We start from the raw sequence: 24,103 nt of genomic DNA on the forward strand, positions 1-24,103 counted from the left end.
TTTCATTTGCAGTTGTGAAAATATTATATCATGTTCAATATTAAATGTCAGGCAATCAGGGCTGACATTATATAATTTAATATATAATTTTTACCAAACTTTAAAGAGTTTGTAAACTGAGACAAGGATTTTGTACAGCCAGTATCTTACATATCTTATATTTTGTTCTCAATTTTATATACCATAAATAAATTAGTTATTTTATATCCTGCTAAGACATTGACCTAAGGTAAATTAAGGTGTTAGGTAGATGTCGAAAGCGGTATTCCTGCCATCCTAAGCATGCATTGGCTGTTATGTACAGTCAACATTCTGATGCAAAGGCAGGGATTAGAGATAAGTCAATCCTAGACTTTTGACTTCTTAACAGCCACAGCCAAAAATGACCTTGGCATCTGAGTGGTTAAACAGTTTGCTTATCAGTTTATTAGTTACATGCTATACTAAATATACCAAACCATTTAAGAAGTGACCAGAAGATTTGATTGTGGATATGCCTAATGAGACTAAAATCTAATAAAAAAAAAAAATAGTTTTTTAAAATAAACCATTTTCTCCCACATAAATAATTTTTATTTTGCAAAAATACACACAAGTTGTAATGGTGCAATTGTAGTGACCCACATTATAGTGTATCCATTAGAATTATTTATTAATTGTACTCATATAGCGCCATTAATTCCACAGAACCATTGAGGCTCACAATCTAAATTCCCTATCAGTATGTCCTTAGAGGATCGGAGTAAATTGGAGAACCTGGAAGAAACCCACGCAATAGAGGAGAATATAGACACTCCCTCCAGATGTTGTTCATGGTGGGATTTGAACCCACCCCAGCACTGTAAGGCTACTGTGCTCACCACTGAGCCATTACGCTGCCCATGATTGAAACAGCACGGTAAATAATGTTCGAAAAGAAAACAGAAATGGAAATTTTTTTTTAAGTATAGAAAAAAATACAATTTCAACTCACCCTTCTATTAGGCAAAATCCACCATCTAATAAGCCAGATGATGCAAGGGATGAAACATACATAGTAACACATAGTTATTAAGGTTGAAGGAAGACTTTAAGTCCATTTAGTTCAACCCATATCCTATCCTAACTTGCCCTAACATGTTGATCCAGAGGAAAGCAAAAAAAACCCATGTGGCAAACAGTAAGCTTCACATTGGGGAAAAAAATTCCATCCCGACTCCACATACGGCATTCAGACTAGCTCCCTGGATCAATGCAATATTACGGAAACTAGTGTATATACCCTGTAATATTATACTTTTCAAGAAAGGCATCCAGTCCCTTCTAAATTTTAGTAGGGAATCACTCATTACAACATCATATGGCAGAGAGTTCCATAGTCTCACTGCTCTTACAGTAAAGAATCCACGTCTGTGAATATGCTTAAACCTTCTTTCCTCCAGACGTAGAGGATGCCCCCATACAGTCTGTCCCAAAGATGTAGAAATGATGCATCTGGCACTATTCTCGAGGATGAATTGAAAAATTGCCATTTATTACATTAATTAAAAATCAACGGTGCCAAAATGAAAAAAAATACTTATGCAGACTGTTAAGCGTTTCAACCACTGGTCTATGGGTTCTTAATCATAATTCATTTAGAACTCATGGTCTAGGGTTTAAATGTGTAACAATCTACTCACGTGTATTTTTTTTACATTTTTGTACCGTTCATTTTAAAAGAATGTAATAAATGCATTTTTTTTGGTATTGAACTGAAATGCTTTTCTTGTATTCCCTTTCAACAAAAACAACAAAATCTTAGCAATAATTTATATGTACCGCAAAGAGATTTTATTTAAAAAAACTACTCATTATCGCTCATTATCGTTTTTAATATTAGACAGTGTAGGACCGCCCCGACCACAGAGTCACCTTGTCGATGGTGGGACGGCTTTTATGCCATGTTTGATCAAATACAGTATTACTAAGAACTCTGTGTGATTTGAATGCACTTTTGCTTTTTTACTTATTTAATTACAGAGGGGTTTTTTCATTTTGTCTTTTGTAGGTTTTGTTATGCTTTTTGGCCATGTGAACATGCATTTATATGCTGCATGTGTACCAACTCAATCCAAGCTCAATTTTTGTGTTTTTTCTTTGTATTTTTGCATTCTGTGCAAGCTGGGGTGTGGCCTCCCTCTCCTGAGCTGGAAATTGTATTTAAAGGCTTCCCCTGACTGGTGTCCGATGGTTGGGACCCGGTCCTTGTCTGCCCTTATTCACACAGACGTCAACTTTGACACATGATAAGGTTTTTAATATTAGACAGTGTAGGACCGCCCCGACCACAGAGTCACCTTGTCGATGGTGGGATGGCTTTTATGCTATGTTTGATCAAATACAGTATTACTAAGAACTCTGTATGATTTGAATGCACTTTTGCTTTTTACTTATTTAATTACAGCAGGGTTTTTTCCATTTTGTCTTTTGTAGGTTTTGTTATGCTTTTTGGCCATGTGAACATGCATTTATATGCTGCATGTGTACCAACTCAAACCAAGCTCAATTTTTGTGTTTTTTCTTTGTATTTTTGCATTCTGTGCAAGCTGGGGTGTGGCCTCCTGTTATGAATGGGTCACCGAGGAGGGAAAAAAAAAGACAACAAGCTAAGTCTCAGAAAACCTGAGAAGTTGCTAACTATGCAGATTGCAGATCTCTGATCTTAATCGCACGACTAGCAGCAGTCGTGGAGCGTTCCTACGATGGTCCTAGACGCCTCATCACAACCGGAGAGCTACATAAGGCTAAAGCGGGAAAAGAGGAAAACTAACTGCCCCAGAGAAGACCCCAAAGGAAAGACAGCCCCCCCACATGTATTGACGGTGAAACAAGATGAAAATACAAACAAAGGCAGGAAAATAGGCAGAGAAAACGATGGGGCCCGGCTAACTAAAAAGGACAGGAAAGGAAAGACACTGTCTGCAATCAGCCAAAAAAAACCTACAAAAATATTGTCCAACACTTCTGATAGCAAAATTAACCCTGAAGTCACTAGACTTCAAAACTTATATCAGCACTCTGAAATATTCTGAGACACAGCAAAAAGAGCCCAATCTAATAAGGGACAAAAAGCAGATTGGCAAATACTGATATGTAGGAGTGGAAATTCTGCATAGCCCCAGCAGGGGCAGGCTGATTACACAAGAAACTGAATTGACCAACAAGCGCAAGTGTGAGCATAAGCAAAAAAGAAACTTAACTTGAGAAGATGGAAGAGAGCTGAAGTCCAGGACCTGAGAAGCAGACTGAATCACCAGCACTAGGATAGGGCGTCGGCTGTCTTATATCCAGTCTGATACTCCAGAGATCCAATCGTTATCTTCCTCATCAGGTGGCAAATCACTACCACTTAAACCAACCTCACTACCTCCTGTCACCACCAGAGGGAGAACGGAAGGGGAACTCTCAACTGGTGGAGCAGAAAATGAGTTCATAACAGTACCCCCCCCTTGAGGAGGGGTCACCGAACCCTCATCCATGCCACCAGGCTGATCAGGATGGGCCCAGTGAAAAGCACGAACCAATTTATTGGCATGAATATCAGAGGCAGAGACCCAAGAATTATCCTCCTGGCCATAACCCTTCCATTTGACCAAATACTGGAGTCTCCATCTAACCAAACGAGAATCCAATATTTTCTCTACCTCATATTCCACATTGCCTTTAACCAATACAGGATCAGGAGGTGCCGCCACAGGAACTACTGGCTCAACAAACCTCTTCAACAGTGACTTGTGAAATACGTTATGGATTTTGAACGTAACTGGAAGAGCCAATCAAAAAGAAACAGGATTAAGAATCTCCAAAATCTTATAAGGTCCAATAAATCTTGGCTTAAATTTTGGAGATGCAACCTTCATAGGAATATTCTTAGACGACAACCAAACCATATCACCCACTTTAAACCGGGGACCAATGGTCCTACGCCGGTTGGAAAAACGCTGGGCCTTTTCCTGAGAGAGTGACAACTTATCCTCCACTTGGTCCCATATCTGCTGCATTCTCACAACCACAGTGCCCACACCTGGGCAGGACGAAGATTCCACTTGCCCTGAAGAGAATCGAGGATGAAACCCAAAATTACAGAAAAAGGGTGACATCAGAGTGGCAGAACTAGCTCTATTGTTCAGCGCAAATTCGGCCAAGGGCAAAAATGAGACCCAATCATCTTGATTAGCAGATATAAAACATCTTAAATAAGACTCCAGGGTCTGGTTTGTTCTCTCAGTCTGCCCATTGGTCTGGGGATGAAACGTGGAGGAGAAGGATAACTGAATTCCCAGATTGGAGCAAAAGGCTTTCCAGAATCTGGAAACAAACTGGACCCCTCTATCGGACACAATGTTCTCAGGAATTCCGTGTAACCGAACCACCTGTTGTAAAAACAAGGGCACCAACTCAGCGGAAGATGGCAACTTTGGGAGTGGTACAAGATGGACCATCTTCGAAAATCTATCACAAATCACCCAGATAACAGTCATTCTCTGAGAGACAGGAAGATCAGAAATAAAATTCATTGAGATATGGGTCCATGGCCTCGGGCATCGGCAGGGGCATCAGCAACCCACTAGAATGAGAACAGGGTTTAGACCGAGAACAGGTCCCACAGGACTGTACAAAATTCCTGACATCACGAGACAAGGCAGGCCACCAAAACGACTGACTCACCAAATCTCTGGTACCAAAAATACCCGGATGACCAGCCAATGCAGAGCAATGGACTTCAGACATCACTCTCTTTCTCCACTGGTCAGGAACATACAATCTTCCCATAGGACAACGCTCAGGTTTATCCTCCTGAAATTCCTCCAGGGCGCGTCTCAAATCGGGCGAAATGGCAGCAAGAACTACCCCCTTACCTAGGATAGTAGTAGGCTCAGTCACATTAAGAGAATCAGCAAAGAAACTCCTAGAAAGGGCGTCTGCCTTAACATTCTTAGTTCCCGGAAGAAAAGAGACCACAAAATTAAAACGCGTGAAAAACTAGGCCCATCTAGCCTGTCTAGGATTCAAGCGTTTGGCTGATTCAAGATAAATCAGATTCTTGTGATCGGTGAGGACCACAAATTGATGTCTAGCTCCCTCCAACCAATGTCTCCACTCCTCAAATGCCCATTTCATGGCCAACAATTCCCGATTCCCCACGTCATAGTTGCGTTCAGATGGGGAAAACTTTCGAAAAAAGAAGGCACAGGGATTCATCTTAGAAGTCACAGTGTCTTTTTTGGACAAAACAGCTCCTGCACCAATCTCAGAAGCGTCCACATCCACTTGAAATGGAAGTGAGACATCAGGTTGCCGTAAAACTGGAGCTGAAGTAAATCTCCGCTTAAGCTCCTGAAATGCTGAGACAGCCTCAGGAGACCAATTCAGCACATCAGCTCCCTTCTTGGTCAGATCAGTCAGTGGTTTGACAATACTAGAAAAATTACCTATAAATTTACGATAGAAATTAGGAAAACCCAAAAACTTCTGGAGAGCCTTCAAAGAAGTAGGCTGAACCCAATCATAAATGGCCTGTACCTTGGCCGGGTCCATTTCAATAGTTGATGGAGACTAAAAAAAAGAAATCCTCTGTACACCAAAGAGGCACTTCGATCCCTTAACCCCTTCACCCCCAAGGGTGGTTTGCACGTTCATGACCGGGCCAATTTTTACAATTCTGACCACTGTACCTTTATGAGGTCATAACTCTGGAACGCTTCCATTGATCCCGGTGATTCTGACATTGTTTTCTCGTGACATATTGTACTTCATGTTAGTGGTAAAATTTCATTCAAATAACTTGCGTTTATTTGTGAAAAAAATGGAAATTTGGCAAAAATTTTGAAAATTTCGCAATTTTCCAACTTTGAATTTTTATGCCCTTAAATCACAGAGATACAGCACACAAAAAACTTGATAAGTAACATTTCACACATGTTTACTTTACATCAGCACAATTTTTTTTTGTTAGGAAGTTATAAGGGTTAAAAGTTGACCAGAGATTTCTCATTTTTACAACACCATTTTATTTTTAGGACCACATCACATTTGAAGCCACTTTGAGGGGTCTATATGATAGAAAATACCCAAAAGTGACACCATTCTAAAAACTGAACCCCTTAAGGTGCTCAAAACCACATTCAAGAAGTTTATTAACCAATTAGGTGCGTCACAGGAATTTTTTTGAATATTTAAAAAGAAATGAACATCTAACTTTTTTTCACAAAAAAAATACTTCAGGTTCAATTTTTTTATTTTACCAAGGGTAACAGGAGAAATTGGACTGCAAAAGTTATTGTGCAATTTGTCCTGAGTACGCTGATACCTGATTTGTGGGGGGGAATGACTGTTTCGGCGCATGGCAGAGCTCAGAATGGAAGGAGCGCCTTTTGACTTTTTCAATGCAAAATTGGCTGGAATTTAGATCGGACGCCATATCACGTTTGGAGAGTCCCTGATGTACCTAAACAGTGGAAACCCCCTACAAGTGACCCCATTTTGGAAACTAGACCCCCCAAGGAACTTATCTAGATATGTGGTGAGAACTTTGAACCCACAAGGGCTTTACAGAAGTTTATAACGTACAGCGGTACAATTAAAAAATCATATTTTTTCCACAAAAATGATCTTTTCACCCCAATTTTTATTTTCCCAAGGGTAACAGGACCCTAAAAGTTATTGTGCAATTTGTCCTGAGTATGCTGATACCCCACATGTGGGGGTAAACCACTATTTGGGCGCATGGCAGAGCTCGGAAGGGAAGCAGCGCCATTTGACGTTTTTGGCTGGAATTGAGATCGGACATCATGTCGCGATTGGAAAACCCCTGATGTACCAAAACAGTGGAAACCCCCCACAAATGACACCATTTTGGAAACTAGACCCCATAAGGAACTTATCTAGATGTGTGGTGAGAACTTTGAACCCCCAAGGGCTTCACAGAAGTTTATAACATAACGCCGTACAATTAAAAAATCATATTTTTTCCACAAAAATGATCTTTTCACCCTCAATTCTTATTTTTCCAAGGGTAACAGCACCCTAAAAGTTATTGTGCAATTTGTCCTGAGTACGGTGATACCCCACATGTGGGGGTAAACCACTATTTGGGTGCATGGCAGAGCTCGGAAGGGAAGCAGCGCCATTTGACGTTTTTGGCTGGAATTGAGATCGGACACCATGTCGCGATTGGAAAACCCCTGATGTACCTAAACAGTGGAAACCCCCACAAATGACACCATTTTGGAAACTAGACCCCATAAGGAACTTATCTAGATGTGTGGTAAGAGCTTTGAACCCCCAAGGGCTTCACAGAAGTTTATAACATAAAGCCATACAATTAAAAAATCATATTTTTTCCACAAAAATGATCTTTTCACCCTCAATTCTTATTTTTCCAAGGGTAACAGCACCCTAAAAGTTATTGTGCAATTTGTCCTGAGTACGCTGATACCCCACATGTGGGGGTAAACCACTATTTGGGCGCATGGCAGAGCTCGGAAGGGAAGCAGCGCCATTTGACGTTTTTGGCTGGAATTGAGATTGGACACCATGTCGCGATTGGAAAACCCCTGATGTACCTAAACAGTGGAAACCCCCCACAAATGACACCATTTTGTAAACTAGACCCCCCAAGGAATTTATCTAGATGTGTGGTGAGCACTTTGAACCCCCCAGTGCTTCACAGAAGTTTATAACGCCCGGGCGTGAAAATAAAAAATTCGTATTTTTTACACAAACATGATCTTTTAGTCACCATTTTTTTTTATTTTCCCAAGGGTAACAGGAGAAATTGAACCCCAAAAGTTGTTGTCCAATTTGTCCTGAGTACGCTGACACCCCATATGTGGGAGAAAACTACTGTATGGACACATGTCAGGGCTCGGAAGGGAAGTAGTGACGTTTTGGAATGCAGACATTGATGGAATGGTCTGCGGGTGTCATGTTGCCTTTGGAGAGCCCCTAATGTACCTAAACAGTGGAAACCCCCCACAAATGACCCCATTTTGGAAACTAGACCCTCTAAGGAACTTATCTAGATGTGAGGCGAGCACTTTGAACCCCCAAGGGCTTCACAGAAGTTTATAATGCCCGGGCATGAAAATAAAAAAATCGTATTTTTTCCACAAACATGATCAATTAGTCCCCAATTTTTTCATTTTCCCAAGGGTAACAGGAGAAATTGGACCCCAAAAGTTGTTGTCCAATTTGTCATGAGTACGCTGACACCCCATATGTGGGAGAAAACTACTGTATGGACACACGTCAGGGCTCGGAAGGGAAGTAGTGACGTTTTGGAATGCAGACTTTGATGGAATGGTCTGCGGGTGTCATGTGCGTTTGGAGAGCCCCTGATGTACCTAAACTATTGAAACTCCCCACAAGTGACCCCATTTTGGACACTAGACCCCCTCACGGAACTTATCTAGATGTGTGGTGAGCACTTTGAACCCCCAAGTGCTTCACAGAAGTTTATAACGCTCGGACGTGAAAATAAAAAAATCATTTTTTTCCACAAAAATGATATTTTTGCCCCCAAATTTTTATTTTCCTAAGGGTAACAGGAGAAATTGGACCCCAAAAATTGTTTTGCAATTTGTCCTGAGTAGGCTGATACCCTACATGTGGGGGTAAAACACTGTTTGGGCGCATGGCAGAGCTTGGAAGGGAAGGAGCACCATATGACTTTTTCAACTCAGAATTGGCTGAAATTGAGATCAGACGCAATGTTGCATTTGGAGAGCCCCTGATGTGCCCAAACAGTGGAAACCCCCAATTCTAACTCCAACCCAAACCCCAACACACCCCTAACCCTAATCTCAGCCCTAGCCCTAACCCTAGCCCTAACCCTAGCCCTAACCCTAGCCTTAACCCTAACCCTAGCCCTAACCCTAGCCCTAACCCTAGCCCTAACCCTAGCCCTAACCCTGGCCCTAACCCTAGCCCTAACCCTGGCCCTAACCCTGGCCCTAACCCTAGCCCTAAAGGAAAAATGGAAATAAATACATTTTTTTATTTTATTATTTTTCCCTAACTAAGGGGGTGATAACGGGGGGTTTGATTTACTATTTGTGGCGGTTTTTATGTTTGGCAGCTGTCGCACGCTAAAAGACGCTTTTTATTGTAAAAATAGTTTTTGCATCACCACATATTGAGAGCTATAATTTTTCCGTATTTTGACCCACCGAGTCATGTGAGGTCTTATTTTTTGCGAGACGAGTTGATGTTCTTATTGGTACCATTTTCGGGCACGTGACATTTTTTGATCGCTTTTTATTCCGATTTTTGGGACGCAGAATGAACAAAAACCAGCGTTTCATGAATTTCTTTTGGGGGGGTGCGTTTACACCGTTCCGCGTGTGGTAAAATTGATAAAGCGGTTTTATTTTTTGGGTCAGTACGGTTACAGCGATACCTCATTTATGTAGTTTTTTTATGTTTTGTCGGTTTTATGCAATGAAAACTATTTTATATAAAAAATAATAATTTTTGTATCGCTTTATTCTGCGAGCTATCACTTTTTTATTTTTTCGCTGATGATGCTGTGTGGTGGCTCGTTTTTTGCGGGACAAGATGACGTTTTCAGCGGTACCATGGATATTTATATGCGTCTTTTTGATCGCGCGTTATTACACTTTTTGTTTGGCGGTATGATAATAAATCATTATTTTCTGCTTCGTTTTTTATTTTTATTTTTTAAGGGGTTCGCTAAAGGGGTTAACTAATGGGACAGTTTTATAGGGCAGGTCGTTACGGACGCGGCGATACCTAATATGTGTACTTTTATTGTTTTTTTTTTTATTATTTTCAAAAAATGAATTTATTGGGGAATATTTTTTTTTTTTTTTACTAATTTATTTGGCGATTTTTTTAAATTTATTTTTACATTTTTTTTTATTTTTTTTTACTTTATTACATAGTCCCAGGTGGGACATCACTGACCTGTGACAGATCGCTGATCTGTCACATCACAGATCACTGTGACAGATCAGCAATCTGTCAAAGGCATTGAAGAAGACTTCCTCTTGCCTGCGCTTTGCAGGCACTGAGGAAGCCAGCTTCCTCAGGTCCCCGAAGGCCCCCATCGCCATCTTGGATTCGGGGGCCTGGAGGATAGAAGCCCCCCGCAGCAGCGCTGCACATTGCGCTGCCGTGGGGGGCTCAGGGAAGCACGGAGGGAGCCCCCTCCCTGCCGATGCTTCCCTTTAACTCCCGGTACACCGCGATCATGTTTGATCGCGGTGTGCAAGGGGTTAACGTGTCGGGGGCGGTCCGTGACCACCCCTGACACATAGTGCCGGGTGTCAGCTGTGATAATCAGCTGACACCCGGCCGCGATCAGTGGCGCTCACCACGACGTACTATCCCGTCCACGGTCATACGGGCCCGGGTACCGTGGACGGGATAGTACGTCGGATGTCAGGAAGGGGTTAACAAACAGGGAATTCTCCCTCAAAATCCGCAACACAGTCCGGCGATGTTCCACATGGGAATCCCAATCACTAGAAAAGATCAAAATATCATCCAGATAGATGATCAAAAACTTATCCACAATGTCTCGGAAAATATCATTCATAAAGGACTGGAAGACAGAAGGGGCATTAGTGAGCCCAAAAGGCATCACCAGGTACTCAAAATGTCCCTCTGGAGTATTAAACGCCGTCTTCCATTCATCCCCGTGCTTGATGCGAATAAGATTATACGCCCCCTGAGGTCAAGCTTAGTAAACCAGCAGGCACTCTTAACTCTGGAGAATAAATCAGACATCAGAGGTAACGGGTACTGATATTTAACCGTCATCTTGTTAAGGGAACGATAATCAATACACGGTCTTAATGAACCATCTTTCTTGGCCACAAAAAAACCCCAGCGCCTAACGGTGATGAGGATGGTCTAATATGACCCTTCTCCAAAGACTCCTTAATATAGGATCGCATAGCCTCATGTTCGGGTACAGATAAGTTGAAAAGCCGCCCCTTGGGAAATTTACACCCAGGCATCAACTCAATTGCACAGTCATAACTCCTATGAGGAGGCAAAGACGCAGACTTACTCTCACTAAAAACATCAGAGAAATCAGCCAGATAATCAGGAATATCATGAGACTGAGGAGAGGTGGAGAAAACAGGAGCGTCCCTAAGAACACACTGACAACCCCAACTCACCACAGACACAGATTTCCAATCCAAAACTGGGTTATGAGTTTGCAACCAGGGGAACCCCAGAACAATAGTAGCATGCAAATTATGCAGCACCAAAAATGTACAATTTTCTTGGTGGTCTGGGGCAACTCGCATTATCACCTGGGTCCAAAACTGAGGTTTATTCTCCGCCAAAGGAGTGGCATCAATACCCCTCAAAGGAATAGGCATCTGCAGTGGCGTCATGGACAAACCACAACGTTTCGCAAAGTCCAAATCCATCAGATTCAGAGCTGCTCCTGAATCCACAAAAGCCTTAGTGGAAAATGTGGACAAGGAGCAGATCAGAGTAATTGCCAAAGGAACTTAGGTTGTATACTTCCCACAGCAAATGTGTGTGCAAAACGTTTCTCTCGTTTAGGGCAGACAGAAATAGTATGAGAAGTGTCTCCACAGAAAAAACACAGCTTATTACGCCTTCTAAACTCCCGACGTTGCGCCCTAGACAAAATCCCATCACATTGCATAGGTTCAGACATTTGTTCAACAGGTGCCAACAACTCTCGTGCAGTTTTGCGTTCAGGCAAACGCCGATCAACCTGAATGGCTAATGACATAGAATCGTCAAGACCAGAGGGAACAGGAAATCCCACCATAGTATCTTTTACAGTTTCTGACAAACCCTTCCGAAAGAGAGCTGCCAAGGCACCATCATTCCATGTAGTAAGGACAACCCACTTTCAGAATTTTTGACAGTACAGCTCAGCAGGATCCTGACCCTGGTTTAATGCCAACAGGGTTCTCTCAGCTTGATCAACGGCATTAGGTTCATCATACAACAACCCCAAGGCCTGAAAAAATGCATCCACATTAGTCAGAATAGGATTTTCAGGTGTCAGAGAAAAAGCCCAATCTTGGGGATTGCCGCGCAGCAAGGAGATGACAATTTTAACCTGCTGCACAGAACTGCCCGATGAGTTAGGCTTCAAGGCAGGAAACAATTTACAATTATTCTTAAAATTCAGAAATTTAGACCGATCCCCAGAAAACACATCAGGAGTAGGAATCTTGGGTTCAGCATGTGACTGAATAAGGTAGGTGGAAATTCCCTGTACTTCAGCAGCAAGCTGCTCCACACGATCAGACAGTTACTTAATCTCCATTAGGAAAAAAAATCCTCCTATGGCCCCATAGAAAAAGAGGAAAAAATACATAATAAAAAAAAATAAATTCTGACACTTTTTTTTTCTTTAACAATTCTTTCCTGCTTTTGAGTAACCTAGAATCTGCGGTATGGCAGGTGATTCTGTTATCAATGGGTCACCAAGGAGGGAAAAAAAAAGACAACAAGCTAAGTCTCAGAAAACCAGAGAAGTTGGTAACTATGCAGATTGCAGATCCCTGATCTTAACCGCACAACTAGCAGCAGTCGTGGAGCTTTCCTACGATGGTCCTAGACGCCTCGTCACAACCGGAGAGCTACATAAGCCTAAAGCAGGAAAAGAGGAAAACTAACTGCCCCAGAGCAGACCCCAAAGGAAAGACAGCCCCCCACATGTATTGACGGTGAAACAAGATGAACAAAGGCAGGAAAATAGGCTGAGCATACGATGGGGCCCGGCTAACGAAAAAGGACAGGAACGGAAAGACACTGTCTGCAATCTGCCAAAAAAACCCTACAAAAATATTGTCCAACACTTCTGATAGCAAAATTAACCCTGAAGTCCTTAGACTTCAAAACCTATATCAGCACTCTGAAATATTCTGAGACAGAGCAAAAAGAGGCCAATCTAATAAGGGACAAAAAGCAGATTGGCAAATACTGATAAATAGGAGTGGAAGTTCAGCATAGCCCCAGCAGGGGCAGGCTGATTACACAAGAAACTGAATTGACCAACAAGCGCAAGTGTGAGCATAAGCAAAAAACAAACAAAACAAAAGTCCAGGTCCTGAGAAGCAGACTGAATCACCAGCACTAGGATAGGGCGTCGGCTATCTTATATCCAGTCTGATACTCCAGAGATCCAATTGTTATCTTCCTCATCAGGTGGCAGATCACTACCACTTAAACCAACCTCACTTCCACCTGTCACCACCAGAGGGAGAACGGAAGGGGAACTCTCAACTGGTGGAGCAGAAAATGAGTCCATAACAGCCTCCCTCTCCTGAGCTGGAAATTGTATTTAAAGGCTTCCCCTGACTGGTGTCCGGTGGTTGGGACCCGGTCCTTGTCTGCCCTTATTCACACAGACGTCAACTTTGACACATGATAAGGTTTTTAATATTAGACAGTGTAGGACCGCCCTGACCACAGAGTCACCTTGTCGATGGTGGGATGGCTTTTATGCTATGTTTGATCAAATACAGTATTACTAAGAACTCTGTACGATTTAAATGCACTTTTGCTTTTTACTTATTTAATTACAGCAGGGTTTTTTCATTTTGTCTTTTGTAGGTTTTGTTATGCTTTTTGGCCATGTGAACATGCATTTATATGCTGCATGTGTACCAACTCAAACCAAGCTCAGTATTTTTTTTTCTTTGTATTTTTGCATTCTGTGCAGTGGCCTCCCTCTCCTGAGCTGGAAATTGTATTTAAAGGCTTCCCCTGACTGGTGTCCGGTGGTTGGGACACGGTCCTTGTCTGCCCTTATTCACATAGACGTCAACTTTGACACATGATAAGGTTTTTAATATTAGACAGTGTAGGACCGCCCCGACCACAGAGTCACCTTGTCGATGGTGGGACGACTTTTATGCTATGTTTGATCAAATGCAGTATTACTAAGAACTCTGTATTAGAGTTGAGCAAAACGGGTCGAAAAAATTCAAAAGTCGCCGACTTTTGGCAAAGTCGGGTTTCATGAAACGAAACCCGACCCTAGGATGAGGTCGGCCACGAGGTCGGCGACTTACGCGCCAAAGTCGCGTTTCAAAAGTTTGTTTTGCGCTCTTTTTCAGCCAATCAGGATCCACGGACACTGTGGGCAACGTGATGACATAGGCACGGGTCACCACCATCTTTCAGAAGGGCATGCAAGTGATTGGCTTGCTTTGGTGGGCGTCACAGGGGGTATAAAAGGGCGTGCACGCCGACCGCCATCTTACTTCTGCCGATCTCAGCATAGGGAGAGGTTGCTGCTGATTCTGTAGGGAGAGCGTTAGGCAGGGAAGAAGACAAAAAAACTGCTTCTGCTGCTAGCGATTTGGCCTGCACAACACACCAGTCACTGTGTGTGCAGTGCAAGGGGAGGCTATATAGTGGTGTATCAGTGGTGTTGGTTGTTGGGCTGCCTTCTAAGGCTTCCTGACAGGCTGGCATTGCTGTTTACCCACTGCTCCGCAAACTGCTTTTTTAAAAGCAATCCAATCTCCCTTATCCTCTTGTCACTTTGGTCACAGCTGCGCCATCGAGCCTGTCACATAGCGCTCAGATATTCATTGGGCCTCAAACTGCTTAAGCAATCCCAATTTTTTTTTTTTGTCCTGCTGAGAAGAAAAAAAAACTGCTTCTGCTGCTGATAGCAATTTGGCCTGCACAACACACCAGTCACTGTGTGTGCAGTGCAAGGGGAGGCTATATAGTGGTGTATCAGTGGTGTTGGTTGTTGGGCTGCCTTTTAAGGCTTCCTGACAGGCTGGTATTGCTGTTTACCCACTGCTCCGCAAACTGCTTTTTTAAAAGCAATCCAATCTCCCTTATCCTCTAGTCACTTTGGTCACAGCTGTGCCATCGAGCCTGTCACATAGCGCTCAGATATTCATTGGGCCTCACACAATCCAAAAGTGTCCAGTGTCCAAAAGTGTGTGCAGATATTCAAAATCTCCCTTATCCTCTAGTCACTTTTGTCACAGCAGTGCCATCGAGCCTGTCACATAGCGCTGAGATATCAGTGGGCCTCACACAATCCAAAAGTGTCCAGTGTCCAAAAGTGTGTGCAGATATTCAAAATCTCCCTTATCCTCTAGTCACTTTTGTCACAGCAGTGCCATCGAGCCTGTCACATAGCGCTGAGATATCAGTGGGCCTCACACAATCCAAAAGTGTCCAGTGTCCAAAAGTGTGTGCAGATATTCAAAATCTCCCTTATCCTCTAGTCACTTTTGTCACAGCAGTGCCATCGAGCCTGTCACATAGCGCTGAGATATCAGTGGGCCTCACACAATCCAAAAGTGTCCAGTGTCCAAAAGTGTGTGCAGATATTCAAAATCTCCCTTATCCTCTAGTCACTTTTGTCACAGCAGTGCCATCGAGCCTGTCACATAGCGCTGAGATATCAGTGGGCCTCACACAATCCAAAAGTGTCCAGTGTCCAAAAGTGTGTGCAGATATTCAAAATCTCCCTTATCCTCTAGTCACTTTTGTCACAGCAGTGCCATCGAGCCTGTCACATAGCGCTGAGATATCAGTGGGCCTCACACAATCCAAAAGTGTCCAGTGTCCAAAAGTGTGCAGATATTCAAAATCTCCCTTATCCTCTAGTCACTTTTGTCACAGCAGTGCCATCGAGCCTGTCACATAGCGCTCAGATATCAGTGGGCCTCACACAATCCAAAAGTGTCCAGTGTCCAAAAGTGTGTGCAGATATTCAAAATCTCCCCTGTCCTATAGACACCTTGTACCTTGTTTTACATTACTATATAGTTTGTTGGATTTTGTCTACATTTCTACCAAAAATGAGGAAGGCTGGTGGAAGAGGCCGTGGAATTGGGCGGGGGTTGGCAGCTGGTAATGATGGTGTTGGTGGTGGATCTGATGGTAGTGGCAAGAGCAAAATAGGACCGAATGCAGGAGGTGCTGACCCTGCGTCATCGTCTGGCTACATAAGGCCTCGAACGCTTAGTTTTCTAGGAGTTGGCAAACCGCTTTTAAAGCCAGAGCATCAGGAAAAAGTTTTGTCTTACATTGCTGACTCAGCCTCCAGCTCTATCGCCTCCTCTTCTTCAGTTGTAAAAAGTAAAAGCACTGAGTCGTCATTGGAGGCTCATGTTCATGAACCACACCTTTCCTTGTGTCCTTCACCCCAACCAAGATTGAAGGATGACGCAGGCCATACTACTGATTACTCCATGGAGCTGTTTTCACATACCATGCCTGGATTATCAAGTGAAATGGTGAATTACCCAGGCCAAGATGAATCTGACATGGAGTGCACTGATGCACAGCCGCTGATGGATGATTCTGCTGGTACATTCACTCAGAGCACTACATTGTCCTCGCAGTGTACAGAGCCAGATTCTGACCCTGATGAGACTCAGGTGCCCCTTCCCGCACACTATACCACCATACATGGTGACACAGAGGAAGGTGCACATGACATAGAAGAGGAGGTGATGGATGACCCAGTTGTTGACCCAGATTGGCATCCATTGGGGGAAGAGGGTGCTGCTTCCAATAGCTCAGATGAGGAGCATCCACAGCAGACATCGACATCGCAACAGCTGTTATCTGGCAGGCCCGGAGCACTCCAAAGACAGGTTCCAAACATCAAAAGAGTTGCTGGACAGCTTGTCCAGAGGGTCAAAAGATCACAGCGTGCTAGGCCGCAAAATGTCTGCCAAAGTAGGAAGAGTGCAGTGTGGCACTTTTTTGAACAAAATCCTCATGATCAGGCCAAGGTTATCTGTAAGAAGTGCGCAAAGACCTTTAGCCGAGGGAAAAATCTGAAAAATTTGAATACCAGTTGCATGCTTAGACATTTAACCAGCATGCACTTGCAAGCGTGGACACAACACCAAACCTCAAGTGCCATATGTGCAACTGATCACAACGAAGGTAGTCAGCAATGCTACATTGTTTCCCCCACTGTAAGCCCACCGGTTAGCACAGCAGCAAATGTTGAGGTGTCGTTGCAAGACCACAGCAGTCAGGGAATCCCACTGTTATATCAACGAAAGACTGATTCTAGGCCATCAGAAAGAACACCAACTCCATCACCATCATCAACCCTCTCTTAGTCCGCCCTGTCTACCGCTACTTCCACCATATGCAGCTCTCAAGTCCAGCTCACCCTCCCAGACACTATGAGTAGGTCAAGAAAGTACTCAGTCTCTCATCCGCGTACACTGGGTTTGAACGCCCACATTGCCAAACTAATCTCGTTTGAGATGATGCCCTTTCGGTTGGTGGAAAGCACAGCTTTCCGTGAACTCATGGCAAATGCAGTACCACGCTATGACCTACCCAGTCGCCACTTCTTCTCTCGCAAAGCCATCCCAGCCCTCCACCATCATGTGAAAGACCGCATTGTCCATGCACTCAAGCAGTCAGTGAGCGGAAAGGTGCACCTCACAACTGATGCATGGTCCAGTCGGCATGGCCAGGGCCGTTACGTGTCCATCACTGCGCACTGGGTTAATGTGGTGGATGCAGGGTCCACAGGGGACAGCGGTGGTGGGACAGTGCTGCCTAGCCCACGGTATAGGAAACAGTTGGCTGTAGGCATTCGACCCTCCTCCTCCAGAAGCGAAAGCTCGTCCACAGAGCGCAGTCGTACGAGCACTCCATCTGCAGCTGCCATTGTTGCACACGATGTGTCCCCCTATCGAGCAGCTAGTGGAAAGCGTCAGCAGGCTGTGTTGCAGATGATGTGTTTGGGCGACAGACACACCGCCGAGGTGCTGGCCGAGTACTTGAAGCGACAAACTGAGTCATGGCTGGGCACTGTACATCTTGAGGCAGGCAAGGTAGTTAGTGATAACGGCCGTAATTTTGTGGCAGCCATAGCCCTTTCAAAACTCAGCCACATACCTTGCTTGGCTAACACCTTGAACCTGGTGGTGCAGTGCTTCCTCAAAAATTATCCGGAGTTAACAGCCCTGCTCCATAAGGTGCGAAGACTGTGCGCGCACATCCGCCGGTCGCCTGTACACTCCGTTCGTATGCAGAAGCTGCAGCGATTGCTCCACCTTCCCAACCACCGCCTCATTATCGACATTGCAACAAGGTGGAACTCCACCCTGCACATGGTGGAGCGGCTGTGCGAGCAGAGGCAGGCCATAATGCATTTGTGGGAGGATACACGGCCAGGCACTTTGAGAGCAGACATGGAGTTGACAGGTGTGCAGTGGTCGAAGCTGAAAGACCTTTGTAAAGTCCTTCAGTGTTTTGAGGAATGCACACGGCTGGTAAGCGCAGACGACGCCATGCTAAGCATGAGCATCCCACTTATGCGTCTGCTCATGCAAACTTTGACGCACCTTAAGGAGCAGGCGTCTGCAGCCAATGTTGATGAGGAGGAAGAGGAGGAGGGAATCCTTGATGACATTCAGCCATTGTCTGCTCAGGGACCTCTCCTGGACGAGGTGGAGGAAGAAGAGGAGGAGGAGGATGATGATGGGGATGATTACTTAGGGGAGGAGGATGCATCTCGTGGGGCAAGTGAAAATGTTGGCGTGGCAAGGTCTGGTACAGGGTTTGTGCGTGACTGGAGGGATGTGGATTTGCCAGAAAGTGCTCCTCCACCCAGCACTCGCAGTGCATCATTGACACCGGGAACATTGGCCCACATGTCAGATTATGCCTTGCGGATCCTAAAAAGGGACCCCCGCATTGCCAAAATGATGAACGATGACGACTACTGGTTGGCCAGCATCCTGGATCCACGCTATAAAGGCAAATTACAAAACATCATGCCACAGGAGAACCTTGACCTAATATTGGCTAATAAACAAGCAACTCTGGTAAATCGGTTGCTTGAGGCATTCCCAGCACACAGCAGCGGTGATGGTTCTCACACGAGCCATACGGGCCAGGGGCAGCTTGGCAGAGGTGTTCGTGGTGCACACAGCAGAAGTGGCGTTGGAGACAGGGGTTTCATGACAATGTTGTGGACTGATTTTTCAAATGCCGCTCACACAACTGGTAATACTGCATCGATGGAAAGTGACAGGAGACAGCAGTTGTCAACTATGGTTACAAACTACTTTTCCTCCCATATCGATGCTCTCCCACACAGGTCATTCCCCTTTGACTATTGGGCCGCTAAACTGGACACCTGGCCTGAATTGGCCCAATATGCCTTACAGGAGCTCGCTTGCCCAGCTGCAAGTGTGCTATCGGAAAGAGTCTTCAGTGCAGCTGGATCAATCCTGACAGAAAAAAGGACCCGTCTGTCAACCCAAAATGTGGATGATCTAACCTTCATTAAAATGAACCACGCATGGGTTTCCAAGGATTTTGTCCCACCTTCCCCTGATGACACATAGGGTGACAGAAAAATGGCTTGCTTTGGTCCACCTCTTCCTGGTACTTCACCTATTTCGCCTTTTGCATCAGTTGAATGTCCAACATCAACATATGCCACTTTCTAAAACTCCCTAACTGTGCTGCCTCCCCCCATGGCCGGGGTCACGACCTAGCGCACGACACCGTGCGAGTGCCGTTGCCCTGGACAGGTGGGTAGGCCGACTCTTGGGCGCGGGCACTGGCACAGGGTCCCTCATAGTGCAATCAAGTGTCTCTGACGGTGGTGGTGCACACCCGCCGTCAAACACACCGCTGTACTATGAAGGGCCCAGTGCCAGTACCGACGCCCACGAGTGGGCCCTCCTTGCTTGGGCAGGGCCCCAGCATTTGCAATCTTTACCTCTCCCTGCTCCTCCGCTGTGTAATCTGGGCCGTCAAATCCATACTGTGCCTGACACCGTCTGAGCCTGCCTCCTGATGTATAGACATATATTTTGAATGTGTACGCTATCCATACATGTTATCTGGGGATACGGTACCCTTTCTAACCTTTGTGCAATCACGTGCAATCCATACTGGGCCTAACACCGTCTGAGCCTGCCTCATGCTGTATAGACATATATTTTGAATGTGTACGCTATCCATACATGTTATCCGGTGATACGGTACCCTTTCTAACCTTTGTGCAATCACGTGCAATCCATACTGGGCCTAACACCGTCTGAGCCTGCCTCATGCTGTATAGACATATATTTTGAATGTGTACGCTATCCATACATGTTATCCGGTGATACGGTACCCTTTCTAACCTTTGTGCAATCACGTGCAATCCATACTGGGCCTAACACCGTCTGAGCCTGCCTCATGCTGTATAGACATATATTTTGAATGTGTACGCTATCCATACATGTTATCCGGGGATACGGTACCCTTTCTAACCTTTGTGCAATAACGTGCAATCCATACTGGGCCTAACACCGTCTGAGCCTGCCTCATGCTGTATAGACATATATTTTGAATGTGTACGCTATCCATACATGTTATCCGGTGATACGGTACCCTTTCTAACCTTTGTGCAATCCATACTGGGCCTAACACCGTCTGAGCCTGCCTCCTGAGACATATATTTTGAATGTGTACGCTATCCATACATGTTATCTGGGGATACGGTACCCTTTCTCACCTTTGTGCAATCACGTGTAATCCATGCTGGGCGTGAGAACGGCTGGCGAGCTGTTAAGCAAGCTACAGCACCTGTCCAGACAAGTACAGGGATTCCCTAGCGAGGAGACTTATTTGATTGTTTTCAATGTTGGGACAGCAATTTTTGGGGAGCACTATACTCTGGAGAATGATAGATGGGGTCCACCATACACTGGAACATTCCAAAGGTGGACATCAGACACTGGAGCAGCATTTACAGGGCCCATTATACACTAGAGCATTAGAAATGGGGCCCATTATGTTTGGAGCATTATTTGGGCCCATAAGACAGTGGAGCTTCATCCATGGGGACCAACATATACTGTAGCATTATGTGGAGCTCATCATATACTGTTTCAAACATTATATGGGACCAATGATTCTGTATGGAGAAATAGATGGGCCTCGTCATGAGATGTAAAAAGTGAGGTATTTTTCATTGGACTATACCGCTATTTCTCTGCCGTATCGGAGCATGATGAGTTGTGGTATGTGTTAAAGGGGCGCTCTTTCGCCCAGGGCACATGAAAACCTGGAGCCAGCCCTCCCCCCCCACAGGTTGTAGCCAAATAACCCCCATTTTTCAGTGCGTAACTTGTATTATGAAGTTAATTAAGGTTGACAAGCTTAAGAAAGAAGAATTGATGCTTTTGGCATTCAAATGGGCACTGTAGGTGTGTTTCCTGTCCTCCTCTCACTGCTGACTTTTATTCCCCATTGACTTACATTGGGTTTCGTGTTTCGGGACGACCCCGACTTTTCCCTATAATCGGACGATCTTGCTCGACCCGACTTTTGGAAAAGTCGGGTTTCACGAAACGAAACGCGACCCTAAAAACCAAAAGTCGCTCAACTCTACTCTGTATGATTTAAATGCACTTTTGCTTTTTACTTAATTACAGAAGGGTTTTTTTCATTTTGTCTTTTGTAGGTTTTGTCATTATCGCTCTTGGAATACAGCGACTCGTAAACTTGTCTGTCCTATGCAATGTGTCATTATTTTGCAAAGGTAGTAAAACCTTAAACATTTACTATCATAATAATCAAACTGACAAAAAGAAGTTGTAAGTGACCCTAATGTATCAGATCAACTTCCCAAGTAAGGGTTCGGTTCTAGGGATGAACAAAATGTCACCCTATTGGTCATTTATTCTATTCAGACACAAGCATGGCAGAATGTTATCCAACATGGTGATATTCTTTTCACCTGTGTTTTTTATTTTTTCAAAATATATGCCATGAAAACATATTGAGTTTTTTATTTTAATAGAAATGTTATCTTTCAGTATTGCAACTATATATATAGTGAAGAAACACAGGTAAGCCTAACCACCAACTGAGAAATGGCAAGGAGGTGAGTATGTAACCCTAGCCCATTCATATAAAATGTCACACAAGTGCTAAAGCTATTGCTCACAAGCAATAAAGGAGGTCAGATTTCAAGTCCTTCATTTGCCACTGGTGATTAATGATATGCAAAGAAATGAATAAGAGTGATTAAAATGCAAATTCTACTGTTTGATAGATTTCTCCAGGGACATTTGAGGTCATTTTTAAAAATTGTGGGAAACAAAATAGGTCGACATATCACAAACTTGATTTATATTGTCTAGAATCCACCTGACTGAATGAGATAACCCTGTACTGTGATGCATTTCATGAGACCTTAAAGGGGTATTCCCATCTCCAATCAGTATCAGAAAAAAAAATACTACATTTCAAATTGGAGTTATTTGCTAATGTTATTATTATGACACCTACTACATATCGGGATAGGATCTTGGAGCTGGGAATACCCCTTTAATTTTTAGTTGTCATAACTATGGACACTTAAGGTACTGCACACATAGCAAATCAGGAGAACTATGCTACATTTCTAATTGGAGTTATTTGCTAATATTATTATTATGACACCTACTAGATATTGAGATTCCCACACAGCAATGGCATAAAGTGAGACTAGGGACTTTTTTTTTTTTAAGTGGCGGAGGAATACAGTGCGGAAGGATACCTACCTTCCGTCATTGGATTCCTGCAGCCCGTAGAGAACGGCAGCATCATCTGATGCTGCCGTTCTCTACCCAAGATCGTCGTGGGACACACTCGTGGACTGCTTCGGATCGTGGGTGAGTATTTTTGTGGTTTGTTATGTTAATATTTATTCCGGAAAAGACAATGGCTTCAGGGAACAATGTGACAAGTATTGGTAAGTATGTTACTCTATGTTATATGTACTGTATGTCTATGTATGTATTGTATGAATGTATTGTATGTATGTAGTATATATGTGGTATGTATGTAGCATGTAGTATGTATGTAGTATGTATGTAGCATGCATGTAGCATGCAGTATGTATGTAGCATGCATGTAGTATATATGTAGTATGTATGTAGCATGCATGTAGTATATATGTAGTATGTATGTAGCATGTATGTAGTATGTATGTGGTATGTATGTAGCATGTAGTATGTATGTAGCATGCATGTAGTATATATGTAGTATGTATGTAGCATGTAGTATGTATGTATGTAATATGTATGTAGTATGTATGTGGTATGTATGTAGCATGCATGTAGTATGTATGTAGTATGTATGTAGTATGTATGTAGCATGTATGTAGTATGTATGTAGCATGTATGTAGTATGTATGTAGTATGTATGTAGTATGTATGTAGTATGTAGTATGTATGTAGCATGTAGTATGTATGTAGCATGCATGTAGTATGTATGTAGCATGCATGTAGTATGTATGTAGTATGTATGTAGCATGCATGTAGTATGTATGTAGTATGTATGTAGCATGCATGTAGTATGTATGTAGTATGTATGTAGTATGTATGTAGTATGTAGCATGTATGTAGTATGTATGTGGTATGTATGTAGCATGTAGTATGTATGTAGCATGCATGTAGTATATATGTAGTATGTATGTATGTATGTGGTATGTATGTAGCATGTATGTAGCATGCATGTAGCATGCATGTAGTATGTATGTAGCATGTATGTAGTATGTATGTAGTATATATGTAGTATGTATGTAGCATGTAGTATGTATGTAGCATGCATGTAGTATGTATGTAGTATTTTTTTTTTTTTTTTTTAACATTTAACACATTAGCCGGATGATGGGACTACTACTGTCCCATCATTGGCTAATGTGTCAATCACTGTCATGGTAGCAGGCATCGCCCGATGGGACTTGTAGTCCCATCGGACGATGCCTGCAAAGACCCCCGAAGCCTGCACAGCCCCCCGGCAGGCCGGCACAGCCCCCCGGCAGGCCGGCACAGCCCCCCGGAGCCTGCACAGCCCCCCGGCAGGCCGGCACAGCCCCCCGGAAGGCCGGCACAGCCCCCCGGAGCCTGCACAGCCCCCCGGCAGGCCGGCACAGCCCCCCGGCAGGCCGGCACAGCCCCCCGGAGCCTGCACAGCCCCCCGGCAGGCCGGCACAGCCCCCCGGCAGGCCGGCACAGCCCACCGGAGCCTGCACAGACCACCGGCAGGCCGGCACAGCCCCCCGGCAGGCCGGCACAGACCACCGGAGCCTGCACAGACCCCCTGGCAG

The sequence above is a fragment of the Dendrobates tinctorius genome, unplaced genomic scaffold (assembly GCF_039654945.1).
Source record: "Dendrobates tinctorius isolate UK_male_01 unplaced genomic scaffold, ASM3965494v1 ptg000011l, whole genome shotgun sequence".
NCBI classification, from domain to species: Eukaryota; Metazoa; Chordata; class Amphibia; order Anura; family Dendrobatidae; genus Dendrobates; species Dendrobates tinctorius.